The 13,897-nt window shown below is 35.8% G+C and overlaps 2 protein-coding genes across 8 annotated transcripts in view; one reads left to right on the forward strand and one right to left on the reverse strand.

Annotated features, from left to right (window-relative positions):
* The window catches only part of LOC135216090 (mucin-2-like), a gene marked incomplete at its 3' end in the record, with an annotated part of 203,009 nt that overhangs the window by 182,500 nt on the left and 6,612 nt on the right, over positions 1-13,897 (reverse strand).
* LOC135216094 (DNA oxidative demethylase ALKBH2-like) overlaps positions 1-13,897 on the forward strand; it is a 584,266-nt gene that overhangs the window by 121,483 nt on the left and 448,886 nt on the right. Inside the window, 1 exon segment of the mRNA XM_064251115.1 lies at positions 11,449-11,495. The gene's annotated coding sequence lies outside the window, so the exon portion shown is untranslated.

A 13,897-nucleotide genomic window follows, 5' to 3' on the forward strand; every position in this document is an offset into this window, starting at 1 on the left:
CAAACTTTGCCCATTCTTTATTAGCTTCTTGTGTTTGTCTTGTCTTTATTAGTTTCCTTCATTGGTTTATTGTTGTCTTTACAGTAATATCTTTGTGTTTAGCAACTTCTTTTCGTCATTTTTATTATGTCTTTATTGTTCTTTGACACGTCTTCATCTTTTCGGTGTTTTCGTTGATATTATCATTATCGGTATTTTTGTATTCTTAGTAGTTATTGATGATTCCTGGTCGTGTTATTATCATCATTATTCGTAATTAATTTTTTGGTTCTAAAAGCAAATGGCCATTGTATCAATACTTAATTTATTGCATTTGGTTCTCTCTCTCTCTCTCTCTCTCTCTCTCTCTCTCTCTCTCTCTCTCTCGTCGTCGTCGCCGTCGCCTTCAATCTGTTACCACGTTCCATTCCTGCAACCTTGCGAAGGTCACACTCCTTGTTTTTCCACTTCTCTTCTTTCGCTTTTCGTTTTCGTGGGGAGGGGGGGGGCGGGGGTCAGGTGTCAGGTCTACTTGTAACTCGAATGTCTCCTCCTTGGGTGGTGGAATAGCAACTGAAGAGGTTTCAGCGGCGCCGTCGTCCAAAAGGCTTGTCTCCATTTTCTTGTTAGGTGTTGATAATGAGCTGCCCGTTTCCGATAATGATGGCAGTGTTTATGATAGCGCCGATAATAGGGATAATGATGTTGCCAGTCATTTTAGCATTCGTTAAAAAAAAAAGCTATAATGGATATTATAAATATATCACTGTCATAACTGTCATTCATGTTAATAATGTAAGGAATGCAGTAGTGGGCGAAATAGATGTCATTCAGTTATTCATCATTAATTTGAATAATTTCTCTATGTTAGAATATTGCATTTTGAAAATTAGGTTTCTTTGTGCATGTGTATATCTATCTATCTATCTACCTATATTTTATATACATATACATATACATATACATATACATATACATATACATATTTTTTATTGTTTTCAACAAGCGAAGTCTCCCCTTCGAAGAATGGTGATGCCTGAAAGGTACAGTCTTCCAGTTTCTCTACAAGTATGTATTAGGGATAGGGCTGCTGGTACCCATTTACAATTGAAGGGGGGGTTGAAGGGACTGATAACTGGTCCAGAGAGCGTATTCCCGAGCTGTAACCAAGTACCGAACCTTCCCCGAAAAAGCGGGACGCCATATCTTTAAAAAATTAACCCATATTACCTGCTGATTATTTCTTTGAACTAACCTAACCTAGAGGCATGATACAAAAAAATATTGGAAAAAAAAAAAACTTGGGTTTGTACAATACTAGTATACATCTCGGGAGCTTGCGCCCGGGAATAAAAAAAAAAGAAAAAAAAAAGAGCGCTTCAGTGGCGTGATCGGTATGGACTTGGCCTGCCACCTTGGTGGCCAAGAGTTCGATTCTCGGGAATTCCCTTGAGCTGTGATAGATGTGTATTTCTGGTGATAGAAGTTCACTCTCGACGTGCTTCGGAAGTCACGAAAAGCTGTTGGTCCCGTTGCTGAATAACCACTGGTTCCATGCAACGTAAAATCCCCATACAAACAAACCAACAAACTAAAAGTGAATGGAGATGTGGACCACAGAGCCCAGCAATCACTTAAGGTGATTGCACTTTCCGGTATAGTTGATGTTTTTATATAAACAGCCCGTTACAAGTATCACGTATTAGAAACACCCCTGCATACGCTACGTTACATTAATGAGATCACATATCCAAGTCGAAATATACATTTCTCCCTGTCCAGACAGACGTACTGCTCAGAGATCATGTAATCAGGAAATGCTTTTAGTGCTGCTCTGTTACCCCCGGGCCCAGGGGCTATAAAGCGCTTACTCTGGCAGGAAATTATGTTATAGATCGGCATATGCCTCATGCTTCTTCATCATCCCCTTTTTGGAGAGAGAGAGAGAGAGAGAGAGAGAGAGAGAGAGAGAGAGAGAGAGAGAGAGAGAGAGATCTTGGGTCTACTAATGATGATTATTGTGTATAATATATAATATATATATATTATATATATATATATATATATAGATATACACACAAACACACTTACATACACACACATATATATACGTAGGTATATATGCCTATATATATACTATGTGTGTGTGTGTGTGTATTTTACGATTTTTCTGCGAATTGCATCAAGCTTATGGCTGTATATAATATGAAATATATTTGGTATAAATCATTAACCCCCCCTCCTTCCATCCCCCCCTTACTTGCCTGTGTGTATGTCTGTCGCTGTGTCTTCCCATGTATTGATTATGTATTTAAACACCACACGAAAACAGTTTTAAAAGCAGACCATCCTTTTCAGGGAACTAATTATTATTATTAGCTCTGAGTGAGCAGAGATAGCTGCTTACTATAGTAGATTCACATCAACCGTGCATTTGGCTGTTGATAAGCTAATCACAGGGCTGGAAACTCTCAGTCTCTCGATAGAGTTCACATAGGCAGGATGTATGTTCCACCTCTCCTGAAAGGCGTATCCCTCAGGAGAGGTGGAAATCCCTCTCGGGATTTGCTTTTGTATAAATTGGGTTATAATTCTTCTCATTTAAAATATTTGCTTTTCATTACTGTTTTATTTTTATGTATTTATTTCTTTTTTTGCCTTGAATCTTTTGAATTTTGTTGGTGGGTTTTAGCAGCATGCTGCTACACTATTTGATGTATATCAATAAACGTTTTGAATTTGAATTTGGTGGAAATTCCGCGCAAATGGGGGGACTTTGTTTGTTTGTTTGTTCGTCGGTGTCCGGAACGGATTTGCATCGGTGCGAAGCAAACAATAATTTGATTCTCCTGCCCCTGAGCCTCTTTGCCCTAATGAATTTACAATACCCGTTGTCGGTTTACGCGAGGAAGAGCCACTGCGGTCCGCATACTCAATCGCTGCGGCCGCATTCCGCTGCCTGACACGTTGTAACTTGTTCCTAAATGGACGCTAGTGTTTGAATATTAAGTGGCTACGCTCTCTCTCTCTCTCTCTCTCTCTCTCTCTCTCTCTCCCTCTCTCTTCTCGCGTTTCTGATGCATTATTATTCGCGGGATTGATGGCGGGGAAATTTTATGCATTAGGAAACATATAGAGTGTCTGTCTCTCATGGTGATATTTTTTACCTATTGAGTAATTACTCGAGCAACCGATGCAATATGCATGACGAAACACAATCTTTATCTTTCTCTCTCTTCGTTGGTGCAAGTTATTGCGTGATTCAGGTGACAAGCGCATTCGGTTATTCGGATATCTGTCGAAGATGCTTATTTTTATATCTCGCAGATTCTCTCTGTGTTGCATCTTGCGAAGAGAATGTATTTTTTGACACATTTTGATTAGGATTTATATTCACATTTGCATGTTCCCTTATATACACAGAATACGTCTGTGTACCTTCAAATGTATTCTTTGTCAGCACTTACACGTAATTTAAATTTTTTTTGTTTTTGTTTTTAGCTGATAGGTAAGATGGATGAAAGAAGAGTGGGGGCAGTTAGCTAACTCACCATGATAGTGAATAGTTTAGAAAGTTAAGTATTAGTAAGAGTAACGTAGAGTGTGGTTTATCCATGATTAGTTCACATTTTAAAATGTACAAAAATTTTCCTAACTCACATTTACGATCGTTTCTCACTTTTCGACTTTTGCTCGTTTGAAAGGGACAGTCCTTCAGTTTCATGGAAGGTCTAAAGGGATGAGGTCGATGGCCCCATTCTCATTTCTCTTGACTTAGCAAACGCTGGTACCTATTTGCAAGCAATAGACAAGGACCGAACCTTCGACACGGCAAACGTCATCTGAGCATCACTCACTTGTGAGTGTATATGTATGTATTTATATGTATATTCTATGTATTTATATGAATGGCTGTTACTTTAATTCAGCAGTGTATGTGTATATATATATATATATATATATATATATATATATATATATATATATATATATATGCTTTCAAAATCACAGTAGATGCACGTGCTTCATTAAATAAGCGATACACAGGAAAATGATATTCAGAAATCCAATCTTTACTAAGTCATTGTCAATATATGTCTTAGTAAAGACGAAAGTGCTTGGATTTCTGACTATCATCCTGTGGTATTCGCTTATATATATATATATATATATATTATATATATATATATATATATTCATACATATATATATATAATATATATGTGTGTGTGTGTGTGTGTATGTGTGTGTATGTGTGTGTACGTGCGTCCATATATATACATAATATGAATACGTACCTATACACACACAAACTATAAGTTTTGATACCCGTCTTGGGGTAATGCCGTCAGTGCGCCTCATGCGGCACACTGTAGGCATTACTTAAGGTTCTTTGCAGCGTGCCTTCGGCCCCCAGCTGCAACCCTTTCGTTCCTTTTATTGTACTTCCCTTCATATGATCTCTCTTCCATCTTAATTTCCACACTCTTTTAACAATTATTTCATAGTGCAACTGCTTTGAGGTTTTCCTCCTGTTACACCTTTCAGACCTTTTACTGACAATTTCTGTTTCAGCGCTGAATGACCTCATAGGTCCCAGTGCTTTTGGCCTGTGGCCAAAATTCTATATATATTCAATTCAGTTCTACGTATAAGTTTTGATGAGAAAGTTATTAGTTACGTCTCGTTTCGTGGACACAATTAATTAACGAAAATGAGTGGGAATCAAAAGTAATTTAACCTCCTCCAACTTCTCCTCATTCCGTTGAGAGCTTTCAGGAGACTTTAAGCCTGAACCAATTAAGCAAAGCACTTCCGGTCAAAGGAATCGGTCGAATATTAGGCGGGGTTGTGGGGGGGCAGTTTTAGTTCGAAGTTATAAGTTGAAATTCGTTAAAACTTTCCGTTCGGCGATGTTGGTCTTCGCGTCTTACTTGAAGTATAGAGGTCTGTAGTTTTCCCCTGTTTTTGAAGTTTGGGGAGTTAAGAGGTACCCCTAATGAAATTTTTGTTTATCGCTACAGGAGTTGGGGGTTGGTGGGGGGAGGCACGATCGTTTCTCGCTTCTGTTTGTGTGTGTGTGTGTGTGTGTGTGTGTGTGGTTGTGGTATCTTCAGAAAAACTATGTAGGAATGCCCTGAATTTGGGTCACTCATGATTCGCGAAATTGGAGGAAAACTCGCTGCTGGTGTGCGAGACAGTTAGTCTGCCCAGGTAAAGCCTTAGGTACCGTGGTACTTAGCTTTTCACCTTCTTTTTGTGTCTTCTGTGGCTAGATTGGCAGCGGTCTTGTCATTATATATATACTAATAGATATATATATATGTATATATTATGTATATATATGTATATATATATAATTTATTTATTTTATTTTATATATTTATCTATCTTAATCCATTTATCCATTAGCAACTATTATTATATATATTATATATCATAATATATATATATATCTATATATATATATATATATATATATATTATATATATCTATATATATATATTATATATTACTATATATATATATATATTATATATATATATATATATATATATAATGGGTGTGTAAATTAGAAATTTCTATTTTTTCACTGTTTTGTTGTTTAATTTTATACCATCAACGGACTATCCAGTTGTTGACAAATACGATCTTCCGCAGTGGTTTATCTGACATTGATTCATAATTGAAATCGGGGAAGGTCAGACCGTAGATTTATGACAGTAGTTTCTCTGTCCGGTTTCGAGCGAAATTTGTCTAATATTACAATAATTTTTCGTTCTTGAGGAAGTGTATATCACAATGGTCATATGTTGAGTAGAGTAATAAATACAATTTTGTTAGAAAAGGGCAGGACATTTTTTTTTTATATTTTATCTTTTCTTCAACAGTTCATCCTAATTTTGCTCTCTTCACTCTGCTGTGTTCTTTATTATTTACATATTCTTGCGCTGTGGAAATTTACGTAACTTAATACCATGCTTAACATACGTACTTGCATCGTTCCATATGAATTTGTACGCGTTTCGAATAATAATAGCAATACTAATTATTATTATTCAGTGCTTATTTACCATTGGATGCCTTGGGGCATCCTTCTTGGCCTAAGCTATTAATATTATGATAATAAGTTGCTTACGAATAACCGAATCATGAATTGCGGTCCGCTCGTGGTCATTGTCCTGGATGCTATGAAGGTGTGGCGTATAGAAGAAGAAGAAGAAGAAGAAGAAGAAGAAGGTCATTTGGTATTCTAGTCAGGAAGGCCTTGTCCCTAGCCAGAGAGGGGCGATGGTGATATCCCTGTGTAGTGAAGACGGTTCCATTAGGATTACGGTTCTTCTTCAAAGAGTAGACGATGTTTATGTCCTGTATCCTCTCTGGAAAGGGGGCGGTGAGGGGTTCAAAGTCTCCTCTCTGCTTAGGTTCTGCGTCTCTTGCCGAATGGTTCAAACTAAAGTGATAAAGTTACGTAACTATGAACGAAATTGAGGTATTTCTATTTCAAAATGAAGCGAAAAAGAAAGTTACGTAAATCTGAAAGGAATTGAAGTACTTCTATTTAAAAACAAAGTGAAAATGAAAGTTACGTAAGTTTGAAGGGAAATTGAAATATTTCTATTTCAAAATGAAGTGAGACAGAAATTTACGTAAATTTGAAAGAAATTGAGATATTTGTATTTCAAAATAAAGTTATTATGAAAATTTCCGCAAATTTGAAGGAAATTGAAGTATTTCTATTTGAGGTAAAGTGAAAAAGAAATTTGCGTAAATTTGAAAGAAATTGAAGTACTTCTATTTAAAAACAAAGTGAAATTGAAGGAAATTGAAGAATTTCTTTTTCAGAATAAAGTGAAACAGAAAGTTGTGTAAATTTGAAAGAAATGGAAATATTTGTATTTCAGAATAAAGTTAAAAAGAAAATTTCGTAAATTCGAAATAAATTTAATTATTTCTATGTCCAAATGAAGTTATAATGAAAATTTCGTAAATTTGAAGGAAATTTAAGTATTTCTATTTCAAAATGAAGTTATAATGAAAGTTTCGCAAATTTGAAGGAAATTTAAGTATTTCTATTTCAAACTAAAGTGAGATAGAAAGTTTCGCAAATTTGAAAGAAATTGAAGTACTTCTTTTTAAAAACAAAATGAAAATGAAAAGTACGTAAATTTGAAGGAAATTGAAGTATTTCTATTTCAAAATTAAGTGAAACAGAAAGTTACGTAAATTCTTAAGGAAATTGAAGTATTTATATTTTGAAATAAAGTGATTAGGAAAGTTACTTAAATTTGAATTGAAGTTTTTCCATTTCCAAACAAAGTGAGAAAGAAAGTTACGGTGTAAATTTGAAAGAAATTGAAATATTTATATTTCCAAATAAAATGATAAAGAAAGTTACGTAAAGTTTAGGGAAATTGAAGTATTTCTATTTCAAAATAAAATGAAAAGAAAGTTTCGTAAATTTGAAAGAAATTAAAGTCTTTCTATTTCAAAATAAAGTGAGAAAGTTACTGAATTTTGAAATAAATTGAAATATTTCTATATTTATTTACCACTAAGCATTTCACCCCTAATTGGGGTTAGCTCTGCAGAAGTATCAGACAGCAGTCACTGCCACATTCACTTGAATTGAACTTCAGTAGGAGCTCCCAGTGCATTGAACTTCCGCAAGGACAACTATTGCGAATACCATCACAGACTTCTCTCACCAGCAGTGCGTCGACCCCATCTCCACTTTGCAAACTCCGGTCCACTCGTCTCTTGCGCGTCCCTTAGCTCTTCGTTTGTGTCAGTCTCCTTCCAGCGTATTAGATAAAGGAGGGTGTGGGGGCGTCTGACAATTGACGGGGCGTCCTTAGGGAAGCCGAAGGAAACGCTTCAGGAGGACGGATGGGGGAAGGAGGGAATTTGTCGGGAAAGGAATGCGTAATTAAAGGACGTCAAGTAACTGGAAGGGAGATGGGAGGAAGAGACGAAAAGTAGTCTCCAATGTTTTACAGATTAATAACGGACGGTAGGGTAGAGGGAAGGGAAGAAGGGGAATATAAAGAGAAATCGATAAAGAAATTCATTTTGAAAAAATTGTGGGTATCAGTGTTATTTGACGAAGGAAAAAATAAGTTTTTGAATGATAATTAATAATAAAATAATAATAATCTAATAATAATAATAAATAATAAATAATAAATAATAAAAATAATTAAGATTATTAAGTTATTATTATTGATTATTAGTTATTATTATGTTATTTAGTTAGTATTATTATTATTATTATTTTACTTGGAGTGAAGGGAAGAAGGGGAATATTAAAGGGAAACTGGTAAAGAAAGAAATTTATTTGGTGGAAGAAATTGTTTGGAATATCAGTTATTTGACGAAGGAAAAAATAAACAGTTTTTTAATAATAATGTAATATTTATTATTATTATTATTATTTTCTTGAAGTATTGATAGAGCAAGAACCACTGAATCAACCCTCGGAAGCTCTCATCGCAAATAATAAGAATCTAATTAAATTAGCACAAGAGGCGCATCAACTCGAGATCAGTGACCTTGGTTGAGTGACCTTGAGGGGTGGGTTGGAGGAAGAGTGTGAACCACCTCTCCCCTCCTCCCCCTCCACTCACCCGTTCTCCCCCTGCGTGCGTGGAACAAGGAGATGATCCCACGCGTTTGTGAAGATTAGTCTCCCCCCACCCCCTCCCCCACCCCCAGGCCCCTACCACCCCGTAATCCATTCCAAGAGACATTGAGGAATTTCACGATTTTTCCCACAGGTAACAAATTATTGCCTTTGTGAAAGTGTTTACGTTGACAGGGGAAGATTACGGGTTGGATGAGGATATACCAGGTGGGCTTGGGTAGTTTGGGGAGGAAAAAGGGGGCGGTGTACTTATATTTTGTATATATACATATATATACATATATGTAATATATGTATATATATGTGTGTGTTTGTGTGTAGACATTCGTTCCTTGAGAATGTCCTAGTAAAGACGAAAGCGCTTGGATTTCTGAATATCATTTTTCGGTGGTAATCTCTTATTTAATGAAGTCACGTGCATCTACTGTGATTTTTTAAGTATATTATATATATATATATATATATATATATATATGATGTGTGTGTGTGTGTGTGTGTGTGTGTGTGTGTGTGTGTGTGTGTGTGTGTGTGTGTGTATTTCATCCTCTTTGAACAATTAATTCATAGATGAGAAAAATTGAGGCCTTGTTTCTATTGTTGGCATCTAGCTTCAAGTATCTCCAATATCCGATCGTAACAAAATGATATGTTAAAGTATAAAGTTAATATAATGATTCACGAACAATTATTAGCAGGCGAGGGAATTATTATAAGAACCTTAAGACTTGTGAGTAAGGTCAGGGGTAAGATTTTCATTCATGAAAGAACGGAAACTAGTGGGAGCTTCGTGGCCAGAACGCGAAAATAAATGAAACTTAAAGTGGACGGTTTGAGCGAAAGCTCTTTGGATACTCGCGTTACAAAACGCAGCCATTCAGATTCCAAGGAAGTGCGCACTTATACATACATACATACGAGTATAACTGTAAGATTAGAGGGGGAGGGGAGTATTGACTCCAGTCCTTCTCCCCTCAGTGGTTGTGATCCGCCTCACTCAAATAGCTAGGAGGTACAGAATTCAACTGACTTGGTCCACAAAGGTACAATGTGATTTTCGAATATTCACTTAAACGTTCTTTTTGTCAAGGAAATCTCACTTTTGACCTCTGGCTGGTAAGTCGAATGTACTAGCCTCATTGGACTATGAGTAATGCTTATATATATATATATATATATATATATATATATATATATATATATATATATATATGAATAACTTGATCACGAAGTATATAAAACGTGATGCTATGTATAAATAAAGGTTTTTTTTTTGCCACGAAGGAAAAAAAATGAAAAAGCGAGATAGCCAAGTACTTTCGGTCCTGTTCGGCCCCTTTACTGAGGAAGGGTCCGAACAGGACCGAAAGTACTTGGCTATCTCGCTTTTTCATTTTTTTCCTTCGTGGCAAAAAATCTTTATATATATATATGTATATATATATATGTATATGATGTATATGTATGATATATACTATATATATATATATATATATATATATATATACATATGTGTGTGTACACATATGAATGTGTGTTGAAATAGCACGAAAACCCATAGTATTTCAATTTGTTTATCGTATGGCTTCAGCTGAATTTCTTGTCACATACTGTTAAGTGATATATCAGCAAATAAGCACTTACGCGCACGTGGTCGCACACACACACATACATGCATATATATATATATATATATATATATATATATATATATATATATATATATATTTGTGATTAGAGAAAATAAATTCAGATGCTAAGATGTCAGTTATTTTACGGGAAAGACAATAATTCAGTATATCCTGGGCAAAATCCTAATCGCGTATCCTTATGCTCAGTCCTACGGAACGAGGGACGCTGTAGGAGAGGAGGACGCAACCGGTCCTCGTGTGTTGGTTTGGACGTCCCGAGCGCAGGTTGGTCGGTCCGGCGTCGGTCGGGTTGGATGCCCCCGGTGGGCTGATCCCGCTTACCTTTCATGCCCATTTTCGGGGCTCGGCCGCGAGCGGAGGAGGCTTTTGTTGGCTGCGGTAGTGTCTGTGAATGCACTTTCATTGTCTCCGTAGTGATTTCGGCTTACGTGCGGTTTGCTTTTATATTTTTCATTGTGATAAAATGGGAGATATGATAAAATGGGAGATATGTTTTATTTTTGCATTTGCTTTTTATTTCCTGGTTCATGTATAATGCAAAGATCGCTTCTTCGTCTCAATAGTGAATTCGGTTTATGCGTGGTTTGCTTTTATATTTTTCATTATGATAAAATGGGAGACATGTTTTTTATTTTTGCACTTGCTTCGTAGATTTGTATGCTTTTTATTGCCTGGTTCGTGAATAATACAAAGATTGCTTCATTGTCTCCATATTGAATTCGGTTTATCCCCCATTTTGACAAAATGGGGATATATTTTATTTTTGCACTTGCTTCGTAAATTTGTATTCTTTTTATTACCTGGTTTATGTATAATGCAAAGATCGCTTCTTCGGCTCAATAGTGAACTTGGTTTATGCGTGGTTTGCTTCTATGCTTTTCATTTAGCTAAAATGGGAGAGATATTTTAATCTTGCATTTTGCTTCGCAGACCGGTGTGCTTTTCATAACCTTGTTATTATGTAATGAAAAGACCCCTTCATTGTCTCCGTGATGGTTTCGGCTTATGTGTGGCTTGTTTTTTTTATACATATTTCTTTCATATGAAAAGGAGGGATATTTCATTTTTAATGTTCTTCATAGAATGTCGTTTTTTTCTCTTGTTACTTGGTTAGTGTATTAATAGAATAATCCCCAAGATTGTTGTCATAATTAACTTATTTCTTTTTGTTTTAGGTCCTGTATGTCCAGAGTGCTGTCACTGTTAGCTCTGCCTCTGTCAGGTATGTGTTTGCTTTGCATACTCTTCACTGGTCAATCTGAATTAATTTTTAATTTTTCCGTTAATATATAATTGTTCTGGTAGATGATGATTCAAGTGCGAAGTAAAGGCTTTATAACAATAGTGATGAATGTAACCATTATTTTGGCGTGTATGATTGTAGTAATCACAAAAAGATAATTATTTTGGTTATTTAGTTTGTTCTATAGTAATTATGTTTATGGAGTGTTTTCTATAATAATTATTATATCTGTTTAGTATGTTCACACTCCTCAACGCCACTCTTTGGGGAGATTTTGTGTAACCGATACAGTCTTACTCCTTGTTGGACTACTGCTCCTACATTGAAATTGTTTATTGCTTGAATGCTCTTTGTTAGCGATCACGAATTTCCCAAACAAGCGGAAATCTGTTTCCTTTGTTTATAAATCCTTACACCAGTTCATTAACAACCAGCGAGAAGAGCCATTTCTCTGATCGTCCTCAAATGAAATGGTGATTGGGTCTGTATTGAGTGCAGCTGTGGAGGACATTTTCATCTATGCATTTTCATTAGTTTTCTGTAAAAGGAAACTTGAGATTACTTTTCTCTGTCTGTCCGCACTTTTTCTGTCCTGCTTCAGATCGTCTAAATTGCTAAGGCTAGAAGACTGCTAATTGGTATGTTGGTCATTCATCTTCCAATCATCAGACGTAACAAATGGCAGGCCTCTAGCCACAGTATTTTTCATTTTATTTAAGGTTAAAGTTAGCCATATTCATGCCTTTGGCAACTATATAGGACGGGCCACCACCGGGCCCGGTTTAAAGTTTTAGGGGCCGCGACTCATATAGCATTATAACGAGAAACCCTTGAATATTCATCTGTTTTAGGTGGCCTTGATTATACGCTGTACAGAAAACTCGATTGCGCCGAAGAAACTTGACGCATTTTTTACTCTTTTATTATCGTTATTGCGACCATTCAGTTAAGGCACTGTGCATATTGCTGTTTTGTATTATTTGTGTAAAATTGTTAAGGGAACATCGACCTTGCTTTGTGGATAAAGGAGTCTTGACCTTGGTGTTTTATTATCATGCTTCACGTTTTACAAATAGTTGTAAGTTGCATGTTCATTCATTGACTGTCAAATGTGTTGTGCAGGTGTGTGTTTCGAAGTAGGCTATAAGAATGTCTTAGTTTTAATAAATGAATAAATATATATATAGGTATATAGGTATATATATTATTATATATATATATATATATAATATATATATATATATATATATATATATATAATATATATATCTTATAGTACAGTGAATTGTTTATTCATAAAGACGTATACAGCTATTATCTTTTCGTAGGCGTATTAATTTTACGGTCGCGCCAGAATTGATAGGATAATTATGTTAATTCACTCGCGGTACAGTTACTGCCTTTTCGTACTTTGTTCCGTATCAACTTACAACTAATGAATTTTGCGTTTTTTAGAATATATTAATGTTTACTTGCTAAAAAGCCCTTCCAAGTTACGAAAAGATATGGCTCGGTATCAAAATGCAAAAGGAAGACTTGCGGGCAAAACCAAACACTTACTAGACGACCTTTTTGTTTGTTTGTTTGATTCCTAAGAAAAACTAGAGTAACAATAAATGAAAATGAGATTTTAAAAAACCGTTAGCTCCTATAACACGCACTAGGCCTTGTTAGAATATGACCTTAATGGCTCTCTGTCCGAATAAACAAATGATCGTAGACAACAAACAAACAAATAGTCATCGGGTAACATGTAATAGGAAGGCTGGAGCCTCGTGATCGCTTCGTTCAGTGACCCTTTGGTGGAAGAGAGAGAGAGAGAGAGAGAGAGAGAGAGAAAGCTCTTGATTCAGGGAGAGATATGTAGATGGACCTTGTCCTTTAACTCCTGGATTATCCCATTAATGGTTTGGAGAGAGAGAGAGAGAGAGAGAGAGAGAGAGAGAGAGAGAGAGAGAGAGAGAGAGAGAATATCCATCAATAATAGCCTTGACGTTTTTGTTTTGGAATTAGCCAGAGAGAGAGAGAGAGAGAGAGAGAGAGAGAGAGAGAGAGAGAGAGAGAGAGAGTATCCATCAATAATAGCATTAACGTTTTTATTCTTGAATTAGCCACACACACACACACACACACACACACACACACACACACACACAGAGAGAGAGAGAGAGAGAGAGAGAGTATAGACATCAATTATAGCCTTGATGTTATTTTCTTTGGAATTTGCCATCTTGAATTGGATAGCCCTTTCGTGCTTGGAAGTGATGTGTGTCTTCACGTATATGATATTTTATTGTCATGATTGTGATTGGTATATCCATCATAAATCTTCATTAAATATCGATGGAATTATCGTCACCAGTATTATTATTGTTGTTATT

Source organism: Macrobrachium nipponense, chromosome 6, assembly GCF_015104395.2.
Source record: "Macrobrachium nipponense isolate FS-2020 chromosome 6, ASM1510439v2, whole genome shotgun sequence".
Lineage (NCBI taxonomy): Eukaryota > Metazoa > Arthropoda > Malacostraca > Decapoda > Palaemonidae > Macrobrachium > Macrobrachium nipponense.